General features: G+C 58.0%; 1 pseudogene across 1 annotated transcript in view; it reads right to left on the bottom strand.

Annotated features, from left to right (window-relative positions):
• The window catches only part of LOC144740531 (uncharacterized), a 76,388-nt pseudogene extending 58,854 nt beyond the window's left edge, over positions 1-17,534 (bottom strand). Inside the window, exons 1-10 of the transcript XR_013589656.1 lie at positions 17,258-17,534; positions 8,941-9,008; positions 6,460-7,988; positions 6,315-6,415; positions 6,015-6,260; positions 5,503-5,866; positions 5,091-5,219; positions 4,336-4,852; positions 4,030-4,172; positions 2,606-2,687 (exon numbers count right to left, since the gene is read on the bottom strand). The product of XR_013589656.1 is annotated as an uncharacterized LOC144740531 (transcript). The remainder of the gene's footprint in view (positions 1-2,605; positions 2,688-4,029; positions 4,173-4,335; positions 4,853-5,090; positions 5,220-5,502; positions 5,867-6,014; positions 6,261-6,314; positions 6,416-6,459; positions 7,989-8,940; positions 9,009-17,257) is intronic.
• Positions 17,535-17,982: the final 448 nt, after the last annotated feature.

Raw genomic sequence — 17,982 nt, 5'->3', positions numbered from 1 at the left:
AGGGGCCCAGGACCGGTTCACTTAATCGTCACCGGCGTTGGCCGTGAGCGGGAATCGAACTCGGGCCGCCGGGTTTGTAGCGCGGCGTGCTAACCGCTACACGTGCACGCACACACACTTGTACACACACACACACACGTGTACACACACACACTTGTACACACTCATGTACACACACACACTTGTACACACTCATGTACACACACATGTACACACACGCACACATGTACACACACGTACACACACGCACACTTGTACACACACGCACACACACACGCACACTTGTACACACACGCACACACACACGCACACTTGTACACACACGCACACGTGTACACACACGCACACACACACATGTACACACACACACACTTGTACTGTACACACACACACACTTGTACACACACACACACACACTTGTACACACACACACACACTTGTACACACACACACACACACTTGTACACACACACACACACTTGTACACACACTCGCACATGTACACGCACACACACACACGTGTATATACACGCACACTTGTACACACACGCACACTTGTACACACACTCACACATATACACACACGCACACACGCACACTTGTACACACAAACACAAAGATTCCTTGTATAGCCTGACCAGACTGTTGGGGCAAGTGCTGTTAGCGAGGTCTCACAGAGACCCATAGGTGTTTGCAGAGACTCGAAGAATCATCACACACTCGCATATCGACCGGCTGCGTGTGGTGGCGTTGGGGTCAAGTGTGGCGATACTCTCCACCACTCGTCCAAGACGTGCGAGACTGCTTGGAAGAGTAGGCCAAGCTACCTGAGTGTCTGTCTCTCCCTCTCTCTCTCTGTAAGCGCTTCTTGTTAGTGGAGGGTCCCCTTCCTCCAGCTGCAATCGAGCGAGCGATCGATTGATCGATAAGCGGACGATCGAGCGAGCGAGCGATCGATCAAGCGAGCGAGCGATTGATCGATCAAGCGATAGAGCAAGTGAGAGAGCGTTTGAGCGAGCTGCCGATTGATCGATCAAGCAATCGATCAGGCAAGTGATCCAGCGATCGAGCGACCGATCGATCGAGCGACTGAGGAAGCGAGCGCGCTTGCGGGGCTGAGCCTCTAACCGAGTTCTCCGCCGTACGGAGGAGGAGGAGGGGGTGGGGGACGCAACGAGCTCAGGATTTATTTGGGCCGTGCCGTGCCCGGCCCGCCCGTTACGCGGGCTAACGAGCACAAGGGACGTGAAGGACGCGTGGTCTCCGCTGAAACCGGAGCCGGGCGATGGGGCCTTGGAGGTCGGGAGGGGGGTGGTGGTAGAGGAGGAGGAGACAAGGGCAGCCCGCGTCTGTCGCCAGGAATTTGCCGGCAAAGACTCAATCGCTTCATTGTGGAGCCACGTCTCCAGCAGTCTCGGCTACAAACTCCCCCACTCTCTCACTCTGCCTTGCTACTGCCCCCCCTCTCTCTCCAGCCTCTCTCTCTTACCCCTCACTGCCCCCCCCCCTCTCTCTCTCTTCCTCATCTCTCTCTCCCCCTCTGTCCCCACTCTCTCTCTCTGCCTTCCCATCGCCCCCCTCTCTCCAGCCTCTCTCTCCGACTCCTCACTGCCCCCCCCCTCTCTTCCTCATCTCTCTCGCTCTCGCTCTCTCTCTGCCTTCCCATCGCCCCCCTCTCTCCAGCCTCTCTCTCCGACTCCTCACTGCCCCCCCCCCCTCTCTCTCTTCCTCATCTCTCTCTCTCGCTCTCACTCTCGCTCTGCCTTCCCATCGCCCCCCTCTCTCCAGCCTCTCTCTCTGACTCCTCACTGCCCCCCCCTCCTTCTCATCTCTATCTCCCCCCTCTCTCACCCACCTTGACCCCCCCCCCCCACCGCCTTCTCTCTCTCACCTCCTCTCCACCACTCCCCCCATTCTCTCTCCCTCCTCTACACCTCTACACCACTCCCCTCTACTCTCTACACGTCTACACCACTCCCCCATTCTCTCTCCCTTCTCTCCACCGCTCCCCCATTCTCTCCCTTCTCTCTCTCTTTCTCACCATCTGTTCCGCTCCCCACCCCCCCACCCCACCACCTCTGTCTAGCTTTGCACCAAAAGTACTTCCTCCAAGAAGAAGACGTAGAAAGAAAATCTACCAATCAGAAAATAAACTACGAGCGACAGGCGGAATGACGAAACCACAACGCGGGACACGGGGGGGGGGGGGGGGTTTGGGGGGGGGAGCAGAAAGACACGGGGGGGGGGGGGAGCAGAAAGACACGGGGGGTGTGGGGGGACACTGGGGGGGGGGGCAGTGGGACCCGTCTTGGTGGAGCGGGTGCAAGGTCCCTACACTTCACCCCACCGCCACGGGCGGTCGCCAGCTGCGGGTGTCCCGTCCGCGTGGCGGGTGGGGGTGGTGGTGCTGGTGTGGTGGTGCTGGTGCTGCTGCTGGTGCTGCTGCTGCTGGTGCTGGTGGTGCTGGGAGATCCGTCCCCATCATCCAGCAGCGGATCCACCGCGGCTCCTCACGGGGACACCACGTGACCTCACGGGACACCACGTGACGCCACGTGACCTCACGTGACACCACGGGACACCACGTGACACCACGTGACGCTACCTGTTCTCTGGGCTGTCGTCGCTCTCCTCGGACGCGGCGTCCGGCCCCTCCTTCACCTCCTCGCCGCCATCGTCCTCGTCGTCTGCCGGACGGGAGGGGTGGTGGGGGGGGTGGGACAAACCCACGGCACCTCGTCACGACTGACCTGCACGAACGTGCGTCTGTGTGCGCGTCTGTTATGTGCGTGCGTGTGTGTACACGTGTACGTGCGTACGTGCGTCTGTGTGCGCGTCTGTTATGTGCGTGTGTGCGTGTACACGTGTACGTGCGTAAGTGCGTCTGTGTGCGCGTCTGTTATGTGCGTGCGTGTGTGTACATGTGTACGTGCGTAAGTGCGTCTGTGTGCGCGTCTGTTAGGTACGTGCGTGTGTGTACATGTGTACGTGCGCACGTGTAAGTGCACGTGCGCAGGTACGTGCACGTGTGCGCATGGCCAGTGCATGTCTGCATGTGTGTCTGTTATGCCGTGTGTCTGTTATGCTGCGTGTCTGCGTGTGTGTCTTTGTGGCCACGTGTCTGTGTGTGCGTTGTCTGTGTGGCCCCATGGTGTGTGTGTGTGGGGGAGCGGTGGTGCAGCGGTTAGCGCTGCGCTACAAACCCGGCGGCCCGAGTTCGATTCCCGCTCACGGCCACCAACAGCGGTGACGATCGTCTGAAACGGTCCTGGGCCTCCCCTAGGTCGACTCAGCCTCAAATGAGCACCTGGTGCGATGCATAAACATCGCCACCGGGGGAGACAAAGGCGGCCGGGCGTGGCGCTGTCCACCCACCCCCTCGTTTGCCGTGCCGGCCTTCATTAGGCGCTCGCCAACAGCACTTGCCCCAACAGTCTGTTAAGGCTACACGGGGGATCTTTGTCTTTGTGCGCGTGAGTGTGGGCTACACGGGGGCTACACGGGGGCTGACTTGTCTGTGTGCGTGTGGCGCCCTCTGGTGGCTGTTTGGTGAAACGTGTTGTGTGTGCGCACCCCGCGTGTCCGTGCGTACGTACGTGTGTACACGCGTGTGTGCGTGTGTATACGTGTGTGTACGTGCGTAGGCGTGTGTGCGTGTGTACACGCGTGTGTGCGTGTATACGTGTGTGTATACGTGTGTGTATACGTGCATAGGCGTGTGTACGTGTGTGTGTGTGTGTGCGGTGTGTGTGCGTGTGTGCGTGTGTGCGTGTGTGCGTGTGTACGTGTGTACGTGTGTGTGCGTGTGTACGTGCGTAGGCGTGTGTACGTGTGTACGTGTGTACACGCATGTGTACGTGTGTGTACGTTGCGTGCGTGTGCGTGCGTGTGTGCGTGTGTGCGTGTGTACGTGTGTGTACGTGTGTACGTGTGTACACGCATGTGTACGTGTGTGTACGTGCGTGCGTGTGCGTGCGTGTGTGCGTGTGTGCGCGCGTGTGCGTAGGCGTGTGTGCGCGGCCAGTCCACCAGAGAAGTGCTGCCCTCCGGCCTTGGCGTCCGTCACGCTGTCCCACGATCGTCTTGATCCTCTGTGCCGACGCGTCCGATTCATCCTCCTCGCCCTCCTCCCCCTCCTCCCCCTCATCCCCCTCCTCCTCCTCGTCCGCCGACGTCACCGACAGCTTGTCCACCTTTTCCTTCTTCACCCGCTCCTTGCGGGCCTTCCGTCGTAGGCGAGACTTCTTCCCCCTCTTCGCCCTCCACCTCCTCCTCCTCATCCCCCTCGTCCTCCTCGTCACCCGGCTCCTTCTTCACCTCCTTGCTCTTCAGCGCCGCGCTCTTCTGACTCTTCCTTCTTGCCGCGGCCCCGCCGCCGCCGCCTCTTCATCGTCGTCGTCATCATCATCATCGTCATCGCCGCCCTTGGCCTTCCTGGCGCGCTTGGCTGGCCGCAGCTTGCCGAGACGCCCGATCTCCCGCTCCAGCTCCGGGTCGTAGTTGGACGAGTCAGACCGATGGCGCCGTCGCTTGGCGCTGGCCGACCTCGTGGTGGCGCGCGACCGTGACTCCGTCGCCCCCGCCGACGCCGCCGCAGCCTTACCGCGCTTCTTGCCCGGCCGGCTTCTCGTCTTCTTACCCTCCACCGTGTCGTCGTCGTCGTCGTCATCGTCAGCCGCTGCCTTGCCGCCCGCCGCTCTGCGCTTGCTCCCAAGTCCCGCACGCTTCCCCTTCTTCGCGACGCCTTTCTCATCCTCGCCGACGTCGCCGCCACTGCCGTCCTTACCCTCCTCCTCCTCCTCGTCGGACGACGCCCCCTGCCCGGCCGCGGCCGGCGTCCCTCGCAGACATCCTCAGGATGAGCGGCACCTCGTCCGAATCCGAGGCCTCGTCCGGCTCATCCTCGGCCTTCGTCCGAGTCCCCGCCCCCCTCCCCGGCGGTCCGTCAGAGTCGTCGTCGTCGTGGTCGGCGTCGGCCCGCGACGAATTTGCTCCCCGGCTTGGAGAGACGTCGCGGCGGGCGACGACGCCTCCTCCTCCTCGCCCGCTCCACCCTCGCCGCCCCTCGTCGCTGCTGCTGCTGTTGTTACCGTGGCGACGGGCGCCTTTCTCCTCGGGCCGCCCCCCCCAGGAGGCGCTTGGCGGCGCCCAGCGAGGGGGCGGCGCCGCGGCGTCGTCTTCTGCCGCGGCGACCGCTTGCTGCCGTCCGCCGCGTCCGCCTGGTCGTCCCCCGGCCCCGCCGGCGGGGAGACTTCCTTAGTTTCGACTTGGGCCTAGCGCCCTCCTCCTCCTCATCCTCCTTCCCCTCCTCCTCCTCCTCCTTCCCCTCCTCCTCCTCCTTCCCCTCCTCCTCCTCCTTCCCCTCCTCCTCCTCCTTCCCCCTCCTCCTCCTCCTTCCCCTCCTCCTTCCCCTCCTCCTCCTCCTCCTTCCCCTCCTCCTCCTCCTCCTTCCCCTCCTCCTCCTCCTTCCCCTCATCATCTCCCTCCTCCTCCTTCACTGACTCCACCTCCCCCTGATCTCCGTTCTCTCTCTGCCCGGGCGGCCGCCGCCGCCGCAGATGGTGGCGGCCCGACTCCGCTTTGTCCGCCGAAGCCTCTCCGACGCCAGCGTCCTCCTCCTCCTCCTCCCCCCCCCTCGCTCGTCTTCTCTCCCTTCCTCAGCTTCCCCTTCTTCCCCTTCTCCTCGTCCTCCTCCTCCTCCTCCCCCCCCCTCGCTCGTCTTCTCTCCCCCCTTCTTCAGCTTCCCCTTCTTCCCCTTCTCCTCGTCCTCCTCCTCGTCCTTCCGTTTCTTCTCCAGCGTCTTCTTGCTCATCCTCGTCTTCTTGCCACCGTCGTCACCGGCGTTGTCGTCACCGTCGCCGCGTTCCTTCTTGCGTCGCTCGGCTCGTGGCGCGAGTACGTCTACCCTTCCCCTCCTCCTCCTCCCCCTCCTTCTCCTCCTACCTCCCCCCTCCTCCTCCTCCTTCTCTCCGTTCTCAAAATCGTCGTCGGTGGCCACCGCCGCCGTCCCCCGCCTTGACAGGCCTCAGCCGGACCACGGGGCCCGTCTTGACGCTGGGCTTGCGGGCAGCCCTCTCTTTCGCGGGGGTCACAGCCTCCTCATCGGCCTCCTCCTCCTCCTTCCCGTGGCTCTTAGCGTCGCCACCCTTGGCCTTACGCGACGGAGGCAGCGGCCGTTTCTTCCCGTTGGCCTTCTTCCTCTTCTTGGTCGTCGCTCTTTCCTTGCTCTTTGTACCGCCATCATCCTCATCCCCCTCCTCCTCCTCCACATCATCACCCTCCACATCATCACCCTCCACATCCTCCTCTTCCACCTCCTCCTCCCCCCGCGCGCCGTCGTTTTGCCGATCGTCGACGCCGGCTTTGGCCGCGCCTCCAGCGTCGGCGGCGGCTTTGCCGTCAGCTCCGGCACCGGCTGCGGCTCCGGCGGGCTGCACGCACGACGAGATGTCGCTCAGCTCGGCGAGCAACCACGAGTCGTCCGCCACGGCGTGCTCCGCCATGTCGAAGTCGAAGTCCGCCGTGAAGGCCGCGATCGGCTCATCGCCGCCCTCCGCTTTGCTCGCCGCGGCGACGCTCGACGACGACGGTTCTTCCGCCGAGGCCTTCGCCTTTCTGACGGCCCCATCGCCACCATCGCCACCATCGTCGCTGCCGCCCTCTTCGCCGCCCTCTTCGTCGTCGTCCCCCTCCTCCTTCGTCCGACGACGACGCCGCGGCCACCGCAGCAGCGTCCCCCCCCCTCTCCGGGCTCCTCCGGCGAGCGGGCGGCGCGCGGAGACTTGCGCCGGTGGTGCCGCGGCTCCGCCGGCGAGGGGACGCCCGACGAGGCCCGGCGCCGCTCCGACGCCGGGACCCTCGCCGGCTTCTCCTTCCCGGCGGGTCGCTCGGCCGGCTCGCCCTGGGACAACCTCTCCGCGTCTTCCTCCACCTCCGCGTCGTCCACCACCTCGTCCTCCACCTCGTCCACCTCCTTGTCGTCCACCTCCTTGTCGTCGGCCTTCTCCCTCGCCGCTCGCCGCCTGTCCTTGACTTTGTCCTTGGACGGGCGGCTCTCTGCCTGGGCCTTCCGCCCCCCACTATTTCCTTCCTTAGCGCCCTTCCCTCCACCTCTTCCTCCTCCGCCCTCCTTCCCCTCCTCCTCCTCCTCCATCTCCTCCTCGTCCTTCCCCTCCTCCTCCTCCTCCTCCTCCTTCACCTCCGCTGCGGCCTTCGCGGCTTTCGCGACCTTCGCCCGCCCCCCCTTGGCCTCCAGCTCCCTGAGCGAGGCCGCCTGCGTGGCCACCTCCTCCTCCATGCTCCGGTGGAGGGCCACGTGGGCCTTCCTGAGCTCCGACAGCACCGAGCGGAAGGCCCGGGCCTTCCTCAGTCGCACCGCCAGCCTCTCCGGCGACGAGCCCCGGTGGTCGGCGTCACCGTCGGCGTTGCCGTCGGCGTTGCCGTCGGCGCGCGACGCCGAGCCCAGGAACTTGATGTACTTCAGGCTCAGGTTGACCGTCGCCTCGATCAGCTTCTGGGACTTGCGGAACACCTCCTTGGGGATCATCAGCTGCCTCCGGACGTCCTGACCGCCGCCGACCGGCGGGCGCGGTACGGTGATCGCGGCGCCCGTTTCGGCGCACCTCACCGTCACCTCGCCGCCACCGCCGCCGCCACCGCCGCCATCACGAGAGTCTCGCTCGCCGCGCTTGCCCGGCTTCTCGTGACGTTTGCGCCGGTTGCGGTCATTCCGCTGCTGCTGCTGCGGCTGCCGGTGCTGCTGGTGCCGGCGTTTGCCGCGGAGCTCGAGGGACTCGAAGACGGCGTTGCAAGCGGCGACGACGTTGACGAGGGGCGCCGGGTCGCACACGAAGCAGGCCCACTTGACGTCGCTGCTGGAGACCACGTCGCGAAGGACACGGCGGCCCAGGTTGCGCAACACGCAGCTCTTGCAGAACGCGTTGTGGCAGAAGTCGCAGCACAGCAAGTTGCCACCCTCGGCACACCACCTGGGGGTACGCGGGTACGGGGGGATTTTGGGATCAGGATAGAGGTCGCAACCGGGTACCCGATACCCGTACCCTACCCGATACCCGTACCCTACCCTACACCCGTACCCTACACCCGTTACCCTACCCAATACCCGTACCCTACCCTATACCCGTTACCCTACCCAATACCCGTACCCTACCCGATACCCGTACCCTACCGGATACCCGTACCCTACCCGATACCCGTACCCTACCCGATACCCACACCCTACCCTATACCCGTTACCCTACCCGATACCCGTACCCTACCCGATACCCGTACCCGATACCCGTACCCTACCCTATACCCTACCCTATACCCGTACCCTACCCTATACCCGTACCCTATACCCGTACCCTACCCTATACCCGTACCCTATCCGATATCCGGCTACCCGTACCCAGCCGTACGGGTAGCCGTTTGCGACCCTGGTGCGGCCGGGTACGGGTAAGCCGTGAGTCACTGGGTTAGTCACCGTTTGTCACTCATTTCCCAACGTCTTGTCTCTTCTCACAATTCAAGTTCCTAGAATCAACCCACCCGCGCCTGCAACATGGCTTCATCCCTGAGGTCGCAATCGGGTACCCGATACCCGTACCCTACACGCTCTCCAACACACGGCGCGTCCTGCTGAACTCGTAACTCAACTGGCACGTTTCGTTTACGTGACAAACCCTTCACTAATTGTCTGTGGTGTGTCGTGGTGCTGGTGGTGGCGGCGGGTTTGAAGACACACATTGATATTTACGCGATCTAATGTTGTTGCTTTTCTTTCAACAGCTCTATGGAGGTGGTGGACGGAGGTGGTGTCAGAAGGTGGTCGATGGAGATGATCGATGGAGGAGGTGGTGGACGGAGGTAGTGGGTGGTGGACGGAGGTGGTGGGTGGTGGTGGTGGACGGTGGAGGTGGTGGGAGGATGGAGACTGACCTGCACTGCTCATCCATTCCCTCTTCATCTTGGTTGATGTCGTCGCTTGTGTAGTACTTGTAGCAGCTCTGCAACGAAACCGCAACGCCACATCTCACCGAAGGCGTCACCATCTCACAGGACGCGTCACCATCTCACCGGACGCGTCACCATCTCACCGGGCGCGTCACCATCTCACCGTCACAACCGCCACGTTATGAGATCTCCTTTACCAGTGGCAAAATATAGTGATAGGTTTTTACCCTTTCAACTGGTACAAAATCTGACACCTTTATACAAGGCATCATGTTTGCAATAACCACAACACAGGCAGTCAAAATGCAAACAAAAAGAAACAACTCTGATGATGATAATGATATGCACTGTCCTTGAAGTTGATTGGTCCACACCCGAGACAGCTTTCTTTAGAGCCTAGTCTCCATTGGTGTTGGACCAGATGACGCCAAAAGGCGTACAACTCAAAGACAGCGCACTATCAGAGTATTGAGAGCTCGGGGTGAAGCATTTACACTAGGAGATCTCCTTTACCAGTGGCAAAATATAGTAATAGGTTTTTACCCTTGTACTAAACCGCCACGTTGCAACAAGAGTGTAGTTTTTGCGCGTTTAATTTGCGGTCCTTCCCCCGCATCTCCGATTAGCACTGTCGGCTACGTACGGAGCGAAAGAAGTTCACACACATACACGACAAGACAGTACACTAAACAAATAAAATGCTACAAATCTATAATTAATAAAATGCTCTATACTACACTACTATACACGGCACTACTATTCACTACAATACTGTACACTACACTACTATACACGACATTATATACGAGACTAAACTACATTGAAGATGAATTTCTTTAGAACCTCTGATTAGCATGGTTGGCTATGTACACAATACACGACACGATACACTACTATACACTACACTACTCTCTGCAATATACTACACTACTATACACTACACTACTGTCTGCAATAGACTACACTACTATACACTACACCATTAAAACGTGGTTAACACCAGGGTTGCTAGCGTGATTAACACCAGGGTTGCTAGCGTGGTTAACACCAGGGTTGCTAGCGTGGCACACTGCTTAAAACCGGTAACCGCTTTTCAGAGCATCATTGGAACCTCCTTTGGCAGTAGCAAAATATGATAATTGTTTTTTTATCCTTTTATCTGGCAACAGAACCGACACCTTTTTTTGTATTTTGCTACTGGCAAAGGAGGTTCCAATGGTGTAAATGCTTCACCCAGAGCTCTCATACTCTGATGGTGCATTGTCTTTGAGTTGTGCGCCTTTTGGCGTCATCTGGTCCAACACCATGTGAGACTAGGCTCGAAGGAAAGCTGTCTCGGGTGTGGACCAATCAACTTCAAGGACAGTGCATACATTACCAGAGTTGTGTGTTTTGTTTGCATTCCGACCGCAGGTATTGTGGTCTATGCAAACATGACTCCTCGTAAAAAAGGTGTCAGTTTTGTTGCCAGAGAGAAGGGTAAAAACCTATTATCGCTTTTCAGAAGTTGGCAAAGGACGTTTGGGTTAACAGGGGGACACGGCCGTTACAGGGCTGGCCCCTTCCTGCCTTTGGCTGATTTATTGCAGCGGACGCTCTGAAATGGTGCGACGTCGATTCTAAACGTGGAGGGGGGAGGGTGGGGGGAAACCGGAGGACCCGGAGAAAAATCCACACGACCACAGGGAGAGCGAGAGAGAGACGCAAACTACAAATATACAGCAGCAGGCGTCATGGTCGGGATCGAACACACGACTTCCTGTAGACCAGGCGAGGTAGTTAACATCTCACCACGGAGAGAGAGACACGCAAACTCCAAATATGCAGCAGGCGTCAGGGTCGGGATCGAACCCACGACCTCCTGTAGACCAGGCGAGGTGGTTAACATCTCATAGCCACCGTGGTCGTCACGATGAGAAGGACACTGCCACCGTTGCTATGGCTACTCCTGATGGGAAAGACGACAGCAATGATGATGGCGACGATGATAACAACATCACTGCTGCTGCTCTGGGTGCAAACATCAAAATCATTTCTCATCTTCCCCCCACCCCCCTCCCCCCTCTCCCACCCCTCTCCCTACCCCTCTCCCTACCCCTCCCCCTCCCCTCCCTCCTCTCCCTCCTATCGCACCACCACCACCCCCCCTCCCTCTCCTGTAGCGATGTAAATTGGCAAGGTCACGGATGGCGGCTGGGGGTCTCCGTTCCGACCGTCGCACATTAATCTCCGCACCCCCTCGGCAGAGACCCCCCCCCCCCGACACATTAATAATTACACCGGCAAAACAGCGAGGACTCGAGCGATGACGAGGCAGTTGATGCTGCGGCCGTTTTGTCGATGTTACTCGCAGAAGCGGACATCAAAGAGCTACTTCTGAGTTTCCGTTGTTCTGCAAGTGACGCTCTGGTCATAGCTGGAAGCAGACATGACAGAACTACTTCTGAGTTTCCGTTGTTCTGCAAGCGACGCTCTGGTCCAAGCTGGGAAGCAGACATGACAGAACTACTTCTGAGTTTCCGTTGTTCTGCAAGCGACACTCTGGTCATAGCTGGGAAGCAGACATTACAAAACTACTTCTGAGTTTCCGTTATTCTGCAAGCGACGCTCTGGTCATAGCTGGGAAGCAGACATTACAAAACTACTCCTGAGTTTCCGTTATTCTGCAAGCGACGCTCTGGTCATAGCTGGGATGCAGACATGACAGAACTACGTCTGAGTTTCCGTTGTTCTGCAAGCGAAGCTCTGGTCATAGCTGGGAAGCAGACATGACAGAACTACTTCTGAGTTTCCGTTGTACTGCAAGCGACGCTCTGGTCATAGCTGGGAAGCAGACATGACAGAACTACTTCTGAGTTTCCGTTGTTCTGCAAGCGAAGCTCTGGTCATAGCTGGGAAGCAGACATGACAGAACTACTTCTGAGTTTCCGTTGTTCTGCAAGCGACGCTCTGGTCATAGCTGGGAAGCAGACATGACAGAACTACTTCTGAGTTTCCGTTGTTCTGCAAGCGACGCTCTGGTCATAGCTGGGAAGCAGACATTACAGAACTACGTCTGAGTGTCCGTTATTGTGCAAGCGACGCTCTCGTCATAGCTGGGAAGCAGACATGACAGAACTACATCTGAGTTTCCGTTATTCTGCAAGCGACGATCTGGTCATAGCTGGGAAGCAGACATGACAGAACTACTTCTGAGTTTCCTTTGTTCTGCAAGCGACGCTCTGGTCATAGCAGGGAAGCAGACATGACAGAACTACTTTTGAGTTTCCGTTGTTCTGCAAGCGACGCTCTGGTCATAGCAGGGAAGCAGACATGACAGAACTGCTTATGAGTTTCCGTTATTCTGCAAGCGACGCTCTGGTCATAGCTGGGAAGCAGACATGACAGAACTATGTCTGAGTTTCCATCATTCTGCAAGCGACGCTCTGGTCCACACTCAGAAACGGCCAGTGGAGGCGGACTTCACAGAGCTACCTCAGAGACATCCCCTTCTTCGTCTGCAAGTGACGCTCACAGAGAGCCGTAGACTCGCACCACGCAGTAGGGGGCAGCACTCTCCCACGCTGCCCTGCCCTGCCAGAGTGTTGCTCTGTGCGAGCGAGCGAAACCTCGCTCGCATTAAACTCTCAGACACTTGTACTGGTAGGAACCACCAGGTTACACCGGCCCACAGGGGATTATTGTGTCCGTCCGTCGTGCAGGGAGGGGCTGGGTGGGGAGGGGAGGGTGGGGAGGGGCTGGGTGGGGAGGGGAGGGTGGGGAGGGGCTGGGTGTGGAGGGGCTGGGTGGGGAGGGTGGGGAGGGGCTGGGTGGGCAGGGGCTGGGTGGGGAGGGGCTGGGTGGGAGGGGTGGGGCTGGGTGGGGAGGGGCTGGTCACCCCATGGTGCCCTTATAAAACTCAACGTTTCACCTACTCACGCCGGCTTGTGCCCGCCCTCACAGTCGGGCATATTTGCGGAATACACCACGCCGCCGTTGACCCTGCAGGCCATTGACCGAGCAACCCAACGTGTTCCTACCAGCTCCCTCCGCAGGACAATGTGTTTATGCGGTTTAACCAAAATTACGACCAACTCGCTGCACTTGAGAACCCGATTGAATCACAATCCAGTCTCTAATCTTGATTTGAAGCTTTCTTCGTCACTGCAGGAATCCATACTCTTTGCTTCGACTTCAGCAGTTTGTTCTTGCCGTGGTTGTCCCACCGGATGACGACTGCTTGTGTTGCGATCGAAACGTCGTGATCCATTATTCTTCTACCTACGTGACTTTACCGAAAGAAACAAAGAGTATGGAATACAGTCTGTGCGAGTCTGTGTGTCTCTGTGCCAGTCTATGTGTCTCTGTGCGAGGCTATGGGTCTCTGTGTGAGTGTATGGGTCTCTATGTGAGTCTACGGGTCTCTGTGTGAGTCTGTGTGTCTCTGTGTGAGTCTGTGTGTCTCTATGTGAGTCTATGGGTCTCTGTGTGAGTCTACGGGTCTCTATGTGAGTCTATGGGTCTCTATGTGAGTCTATGGGTCTCTGTGTGAGTGTGTGAGTCTGTGTGTCTCTGTGAGTCTATGGGTCTCTGTGTGGGTCTATGGGTCTCTGTGTGAGTCTATGGGTCTCTGTGTGAGTGTATGGGTCTCTGTGTGAGTCTATGGGTCTCTGTGTGAGTCTATGGGTCTCTGTGTGAGTCTATGGGTCTCTGTGTGGGTCTATGGGTCTCTGTGTGAGTCTATGGGTCTCTGTGTGGGTCTATGGGTCTCTGTGTGAGTCTATGGGTCTCTGTGTGGGTCTATGGGTCTCTGTGTGAGTCTATGGGTCTCTGTGTGGGTCTATGGGTCTCTGTGTGAGTCTATGGGTCTCTGTGTGAGTCTATGGGTCTCTGTGTGAGTCTATGGGTCTCTGTGTGAGTGTATGGGTCTCTGTGTGAGTCTACGGGCCTCTGTGTGAGTCTACGGGTCTCTGTGTGAGTCTATGGGTCTCAGTGCAAGTCTACGGGTCTCTGTTTAAGTCTACGGGGATCTCTGTGCGAGTACATAAGTCAGTGTATGGAGTTGATGAGTCTGTGGTTCTGTGTGCGAGTCTACGGGTCTCTGCGTGAGTTATGGGTCTCCGTGCGAGTCACCATACACTGGACACACACTTGAGAACCCGGATTAATAGCGGAGCAGCAGCAGCGGCAACAGCAGCAGCAGCAGCGTCGATTCAAGTCTCGCTTTGGAATTCCCAATTGACTCTCACCTGACCATGAATCTCAATAGGCGAGCTCGCACCCTCGCTCTCTCGCCCGCCCGGTTATAAATCTCGACGGGCAGTCGGTTATTCCACACGAGATTGACTACGATAATTCCGGCGAACGAGCGAGAAAGAGAGAGAGCGAGCGAGCGAGCGGTGTGGCCGTTGTGTTGAGTAAGAAGTGTGGCGAGTGAAGAGAGAGCGAGCGGGAGAGAGAGGGGGAGAGAGAATGAGCAGGAGAGAGGGAGAGAGAGTCGGGGCGAGAGGGTGCGGCAGAGCCAGAGTGAGCGCGAGAAAGACAGAGAGCGAGAAAGACAGAGAGCGAGAAAGACAGAGAGCGAGAAAGACAGAGAGCGAGTGAGAGTGAGCGAGCAAGGGAGAGAGCAAGAGAGAGAGAGTGAGCGAGAGCGCGAGAGAGCGAGCGGGAGAGCGCGAGAGAGCGAGTGAGTGAGCGCGGGAGGAAAGCGAGAGAGAACATGAGAGAGCAAGAGAGAGCGAGCGAGCGAGTGAGCGAGCGAGATTGAGAGAGAGAATTAGAGAGAGAAAGGTATAGAGAGCGAGCTGAAGGAGAACGAGCGAGTGAGAATGAGAGAGAGTGAGAGAGCGAGCGAGTGAGAATGAGAGAGAGCGGGGGAGAGAGCGAGCTGAAGGAAAGAGAGCGAGTGAGTGAGAATGAGAGAGTGAGAGAGCGAGCGAGTGAGAATGAGAGAGAGTGAGAGTGCGAGAGCAAGCGAGAGCGAGTGGGAGAGCGCAAGAGAGCGGGGGAAAGCAAGAGAGAACATGAGAGAGCAAGCGAGTGAGCGAAAGAGAGAGCATTGGAGAGTGAGCGAGAGAGAACGCGAGAGAGAGAGCGAGTGAGTGAGCGCGAGAGAGCGGGGGAAAGCGAGAGAGAACATGAGAGAGCGAGAGAGTGAGTGAAAGAGAGCGCGTTGGAGAGTGAGCGAGAGAGAGCGCGAGTGAAAGAGAGCGCGTTGGAGAGTGAGCGAGAGAGAGCGCGAGAGAGAGAGAGAGCGAGTGAGTGAAAGAGAGCGCGTTGGAGAGTGAGCGAGAGAGAGAGCGAGTGAAAGAGAGCGCGTTGGAGAGTGAGCGAGAGAGAGCGCGAGAGAGCGAGTGAGTGAAAGAGAGCGCGTTGGAGAGTGAGCGAGAGAGAGCGCGAGAGAGAGAGAGAGCGAGTGAGTGAGTGAGCGCGAGAGAGCGGGAGAAAGCAAGAGAGAGCGAACGAGTGAGCGGGAGAGTGAGAGCGCGAGAGAGCGGGGGAAAGCGAGAGAGAACATGAGAGAGCAAGCGAGTGAGTGGGAGCGAGGTTAAGAGAGAGAATGAGAGAGAGAAAGCTATAGGGAGCGAGCTGAAGGAGAGCGAGTGAGCGAGCGAGAGAGCGAGCGTGAGAGAGATAATGAGAGAGAGAATGAGAGACAGAAAGCTATAGAGAGCGAGCTGAAGGAAAGAGAGCGAGCGAGTGAGAATGAGAGCGAGCGAGTGAGAATGAGAGCGAGCGAGTGAGAATGAGAGCGAGCGAGTGAGAATGAGAGCGAGTGAGAATGAGAGCGAGCGAGTGAGAATGAGAGCGAGCGAGTGAGAATGAGAGCGAGTGAGAATGAGAGCGAGCGAGTGAGAATGAGAGCGAGCGAGCGAGCGAGAGAGCGAGCGAGTGAGAATGAGAGCGAGCGGGGGAGAGAGATGCCACCCCATTGTCAGCATTTTATTTCACGCGGCGCCAGAGAGAAGCGTTATTCATTATTTTTTATTATACTTTTTTTTTTTTAAAGACAAACGCAAAATGAGATTGCATTGTCAAGGGGACGGCTAAAAAAATAAAACCACGCATCAGGCATCGTCTCATGCGGAGCGGGGCGGCAGTCATCATACCTCTGGAGTGAGTTTCAATTACAACATCATTCCTCGCGCCAAATTAAAAACAAGACCCCCCCCCTGCCTCCAATTTATTTAATTCTTTCCGAAATACGACTGACTCCCGACTATGTTTTATTTTACTCGGGAAGTACAGGACAACGCCACTACACCCCCTGCCCTCCCCCCCCGCGAGCTGCGTGGCTGTTTTTGTCACAAATGATTGCAGCTCAACGAGGCGACGGTCCGGGCTTATCGTAGTGATCGCGGATATTAATAGCAGCAGCACAATAACTCGTAAACGGCAATGATGTCCTTTTCTAAAATGTGGTAGGGGGGATAAACCAGAGGACCCATAGAAAAAAAATCCACGCGTCGACGGGAACAGAGAGAGACACGCAAACTCAAGATATACAGCAGGCGTCGTCAGGGTCGGGATCGAACCCACGACCTCCTGTAGACCAGGCGAGGTAGTTAACATCTCACCACGGAGAGAGAGAGAGAGACACGCAAACCCCAACATCTACATAATGTCTCCCAGCCACCGTGGCACCCCTTACGGCAATCCGCGGTGGTGAGTGAGGTTCCTGGAAAAAGGCCAAGGTGGGCAAATCCAGCGGTTGGTTAATGTAGAAGGACCCTTTGGGATACAGGGGGGGGTGGGATGGGATGAGAGGAACCACGGCTTGGCGAGCGACTGGAGTTGGGATAACCCCGACTGAGAAAACAATTCGGGTGAACGGCCGCAGACAGCCGCCATTCGCCGCTAGGTGGCGGTGCGGTGACGTCACCCGCACCGCCTGTGCGCCAGGCCATGTGCGCTTTGAGGCAGAGGTCGCAACCCGTACCCGGCCAGGTACGGGTACGGGTAGCCGTTTGTGACCCTGGTGCGGCCGGGTACGGGTACGGGTAGGCCGTGAGTCACTGGTGAGTAACCGTTTGTCACTCATTTCGGGTAGGGTACGGGTACGGGTAGGGAACGGGTACCCGTACCCAGCCAGGTACGGGTACCCATTTGCGACCCTGGTGCGGCTGGGTACGGGTACGGGTAAAAAATCAAAACCCGTTTGCGACCTCTGCTTTGAGGCCACGTGAAGTGTCGAAGGCTATCCGGCAGGAGGTCACGGGGCAGACCCAGGTGCCATGGGTTGACCAACTGAGATGACTGCTCCACGCGTGTTCCGCGTGCGTGTGTGTGTGTGTGTACACGTGCACACACACACACGTGTTACCTTGCAGATGAGAGTCTTGAGCACGGGGGTGACGGAAGAGCGTGTCCTTCATGAAGTGGTTTACCTGCGACCCGCAAGCCGTGCACGACACAATGTCCTGCAGGGTCCCCTCTGCACACAGCACGGACAAAGGTTGACGCTCGTTACGCCACACAAAGCGCCTGGCCGCACACGAACCACGACACCTCGCTGCTGGGCTCAAGGAGCTGTAAACCACCACCACCACCATCATCATCATCGCCACGCGAACTCCGCTCGTCATTCTCATAGCACTTTCGGGTTGCGCTGCTTCTGCGGCCGTCTGGAACGCGCTCTTCCTTCCGATATTAGGAAGCCGCTGGGGAGCTGTGGCACCTTTTAAATCGTCATCTAGACGGACAAACTTATTTCTTTGTGTGTATTTTAGTTTGTTGTCCTTCACACGGTTGGTTACGTACGGTGCAAAAGAAGTTCAACACACACAGTGACCCCTAGACTCACACAGAGACATAGACTCACACACAGAGACCCATAGCCTCACACAGAGACCTAGACTCACACACAAGAGACCCATAGACTCACACACAGAGGCTCACACACAGAGACCCATAGACTCACACACAGAGACCCATAGACTCACACACAAGAGACCCATAGACTCACACACAAGAGACCCATAGACTCACACACAGAGACCCATAGACTCACACACAGAGACCCATAGACTCACACACAGAGACCCATAG

Source organism: Lampetra planeri, unplaced genomic scaffold, assembly GCF_965212315.1.
Source record: "Lampetra planeri unplaced genomic scaffold, kcLamPlan1.2.h2 scaffold_226, whole genome shotgun sequence".
Taxonomy (NCBI): Eukaryota; Metazoa; Chordata; class Hyperoartia; order Petromyzontiformes; family Petromyzontidae; genus Lampetra; species Lampetra planeri.
This window is presented reverse-complemented; position numbering and strand designations above follow the sequence as displayed.